The following is a 4465-nucleotide window of genomic DNA, read 5'->3' on the forward strand; positions in this document are numbered from 1 at the left end:
GAGGCACCAAGCACAGTGATGACAGACATGGATTCTGGAGCTAGATCTTCTCGAATTTGAATCTGCGTTGTGTCAACCTAGGCAAAATACTTCAGTTTTTTTATACTCTGACTTCTCATTGGAAAGTGGGAATTGTAACAGTTCCCATCCACCTCCAGCTGGGTCAAATGGCACCTCTAAGCCTAGTTCTGTGAGGTGTCTCCATACTGACTTCCACAGTGGTTGCACCAGTCTGCACTCCCATCAACAGTGGAGAAGGGTTCCTTTCTCTCCACACCCCAGCCAGCATTTGTAGTTGGTTGATTTCTTGCTAGCAGCCATTCTTTCTGGAGTGAGGTGGAATCTCAGTGTTGTTTTCAACTGCATCTCTCGAATGACCAGTGATGTTGAACATTTTTTCATACATTTATTTGCTGTTTTCACTTCTTTGTCTGAGAAATGTCTGTTCATTTCAGATGCCCATGTTTTAATTGGGTCTTTGAATTTAGGGGGTCCAATTTTTTTCAGTTCTTTATATATTCTCGATAGTAGACCTTTGTCTAAGGTACAGCTGCTAAAAATTTCTTCCCACATTGTAGGTTGTCTCTTAGCTCTGTTGGTGGTTTCTCTTGCAGTGCAGAAACTTTTTAATACAATGACATCCCAGTTGTTGATTCTTTGTGCTAGCTCTCATGCTACTGAAGATTTGTTCATAAAGTCTTTTCCTATGCCAATGTCATCAAGAGTTCTACCTAACTTATCTTCCAGCAAGTTTAGTGTTTCTGTCTTAATATTTAGATCTTTACTCCACTTCAATCTTAGTTTAGTGCTCAGTGATAGGTATGGGTCTAGTTTTAATCTTTGGCAGGTTGAAATCCAGTTTTTCCAACACTATTTATTAAATTGGCTATCTTTCCTCCAGTGAGGGTGGTTGACTCCTTTGTCAAAGATGAGGTGGCTGAGTATGTCTGGAGTTGTTTCTGCATCTTCTAATCTATTCCACTGATCCTTGGGTCTGTTTCTTTGCCAGTACCATGCTGTTTTTCACTATATTGATTCTTCCTACCCAGGAACAAGGGATATCTTTCCATTTTCTTATATACCCTTCAATCTCCTTCTTCAGAATGTTGTAGTTTTCAGTGTAGAGGTCTTTTGCTTCCTTTGTTAGGTTGATTCCTAGATATTTCACTTTTTTAGATGCTATTGTAAAAGGAATTATTTCCCGAATTTCTCTCTCAATGAGTCTGCTATTTGCATATAAGAAGGCTATTGGTTTTTTGGTTTTTTTGGTTTTTTTGCTTTTTTGGTACCAGAGATCGAACTCGGGTCCTTGCACTTGCGAAGCAGGTGGTGAAACCACTGAGCTAAATCCCCAGCCCAGAAAGCTATTGTTTTTTGAGTGTTGACCTTGTATCCAGCTACTCTACTGAATCTGTCAATTAGATCTAAAGACTTCTGACTGAGTTTTTTGGACCTTCTATGTAAAGTATCATATCATCAGCAAATAATGACAGTTTCACTTCTTCCTTTCCTATCTTTATTCCTTTTATTTCTTTCTCTTGTCTAATTGCTATGGCTAATGTTTCCAGAACTATATTGGACAGGAGTGGTGATAGTGGACATCCTTGTCTTGTTCCTGATTTTAGTATGAAAGTTTTCAGTTTTTGACCATTTAGTATGATGTTGGCTGTTGGTTTTTTCATAGATAGCCTTAATCAGGTTGAGATAAAGACCTTCTATTCCAGTTTTCTGTAGCGTTTTTATCATGAATGGGTGTTGGATTTTGTCAAATGCTTTTTCTGCATCTATTGAGATGATCATGTGGGTTTTGTCCTTGACTCTGTTAATATAGTGTATTACATTTATTGATTTATGGATGTTGAACCATCCTTGCATCCTTGGGATAAATCCTACTTGGTCAGGGTGGATGATCTTCTTGATGATACTCTGTATTCTGTTTGACAATGTGGCAACTCTTACGAACGTATCTTCTATTTACATCCTTGTTTTAAATCGACATAAAATTGCATGCATTTACAGGGCACAAAGGGGTGTTTTGAAGTAGATCTCCACATGGAACTGCTACATACAGCCAATAGCAAGCAACTCAGCTCACACAGCTCTCACTTCAGTGGTGAGAACTTCCCTTTCCCCCCTCCTGTCTTCAAGGATGCAATGGAGCAGCATTAGCTGTAGTTGCTGTGCTCTATGATAGGATTTCGAACTCTGTTCTCCATGTAACTGCAATTATGTCTCCTTAAGCCAATGTCTCTGCCTCCTGCCCAGTTGCCTTTTCCATTTGCATTCCGATTCCTAAAGCACCTTCCAGAGAACAGCTCTGCACAGATATTATGTGTGCATGCATGCAGATCAGTATGATAAGACCAACCATTTGCCAACCAAGTAAAAACTCCCTCTGTGAAAATTATGGGCTCTTATTTATGGAATCCTAAGAAAGGCATTTATGCATTATTCCCAGCTAATGAAGGCAATTAGGAAACAAAAGGTTAAAGCACGAAGAAGCTGTTAAACCAACTCTTCAGATTAATAGTCTGCAGCAGGACACTCCCCAGGGCCACATCAAAGCTCACAGAGAGCTGGAGAGATGAGAGGGGTATTTGCATGTGATTTGTATGTCATTAACATATATATGCTTGGTGATTTTCAACTTAGAGTTGAAAATCTTTCCTTAAAGTTGTCATCTGTTTTCTAACCAGCTCTTCTGTCTAGAGCACAGCCCTGAGGTGCAGTGACAAAGGTAGTTATGAATGTTATGTGGTGATAAAAGCCAGCGAGCGAGGTGGTGGAGACAGCAAGCAACACCAGGTACTGTCTGGACCACGGCAGCCAGGTGTTCAGGAACATCTCAGAGGAGGTGGGAGGAAGGGACGCCGAGTCCCCAGCCTCTGGCCAACTCTTCAACCAAACGAAATGCAGCTTCAGAAGCCAGGATTAGTCCTGTGCACCTTAGTGTAAATTCTCTCCAGCAGCTCATTGATTCAACACGACCTGGAGCACATCCCCTTGTTATGCAGGTGTGAGAACCCAGGTGGAAGCTACTTTCCATCCAGTCCATTATGCTTCTTCCACATTCCAGGCAGAACTCAGCTATTCTGTGACACCACATGAGTAAGACACAGAATCTGTCTTTAATTAATTAATTAATTAATTAATTTTTGTGACAAGATCTTGCTATGTAGCTCAGGCTGGCCTTGAACTCACTATGTAGCCCAGGCTGGCCTTGAACTCACAGCAATCCTCTTGCCTCAGCCTCCCGAGTGCTAGGATTACAGGCGTGTGCCACCAGCCTGGCTCAGAATCTGCCTTCAAAGAACTTATGCCCTGCAAAGAAACTACAGGGCACTTCTTCTATAAACTCGAAGTCATTCCAATGTGTGGTGTGAAAGTGGAGGAGTTAGCTTTCTAATTCAACCTGGATCCTACTGCGAGCTTTTATTTGCCAGTGCCTCTGTGGACTTGTGTCTGTGGGTTGCTTGTTCTGAGGAAACAAAGCAGCACAGACGGGGCTGCCTCCAAGTGGGGTTCAGCAGAATGGACAGGGGTGACGGGGAGCCAAAGTTGGCATGGGGCTCCCGGCAGCCTGGTGTGGCGCCCTGTGCCTGAGCTACCCTCCCTCCAGCTCTGCAGCTCCAGAGAGAGCAGAGGCTCCTCAGCGCTGTGTCCCAGCCTGTGGGGGCCACGTATCCCCGCTCTGGCAGCCTTCCCACTGGTGACGCCATCACTCTCATTTGTATGTGGCTGTAAATCCGCAGACTCATGTTCCAGGTGATCAGTGCTCATGATTAGTGTATTCATGAGCTGAAGCCCTCAAGACAAGGTCTCTCCACTGGACCCAGCACACTAGGACTGAGCCAGCTGTGATGGTGGTCAGGGCAGAGCAGGGGGAAGTACAGACAAGTTCAGTTTAATGAGGTAAAAATTTCTGTCTCAGTCCATTTGGGCTGCTGTCACCAAGCACCGTCACGCAGGATGCTGGGAATCAACCCGTTGACCTCCCACCACTCTGGAGGCTGGAGGTCCAGCCTGCGGGACCCTCGGGAAAACAGCAGAGAGAAGGGGTGGAGGCAGCGGCATCTGTGTCCATGGGACATGTCCCAAGGCAGGGGCGCCCCTTCCTAGGGTAGGGACACCCACTTCAAGGCTTTGATGACAATAATTGAACACATAAGACATTAAACATAATCACATTTTATTTTTTAAAAACTGCATTGGTGAAGGTATATTAAAATTAATGATGTTTTCTTTTCCTAAAATTTTCTGGTATTTTTAGTTAAAAACAAACAAACAAACAAACAGGTTCTTCCAAGCAAGGTACAATAGTCATTTGCTAATTCTAGTGAAGCATTTTCAGAACGGCATTTACAGCTTGCCTGGTGTACGGTATTCATGACCAGGTGAGCCAGGTGCAGGCCGCAGGCCCTGCGACCCAGCCTCTGCCACCTGCCCGCTCCCAGGCACTGCAGCT

The sequence above is a fragment of the Heterocephalus glaber genome, unplaced genomic scaffold (assembly GCF_053883595.1).
Source record: "Heterocephalus glaber isolate CG9 unplaced genomic scaffold, H.glaber_assembly_v1.0 deba00001579, whole genome shotgun sequence".
Taxonomy (NCBI): domain Eukaryota; kingdom Metazoa; phylum Chordata; class Mammalia; order Rodentia; family Bathyergidae; genus Heterocephalus; species Heterocephalus glaber.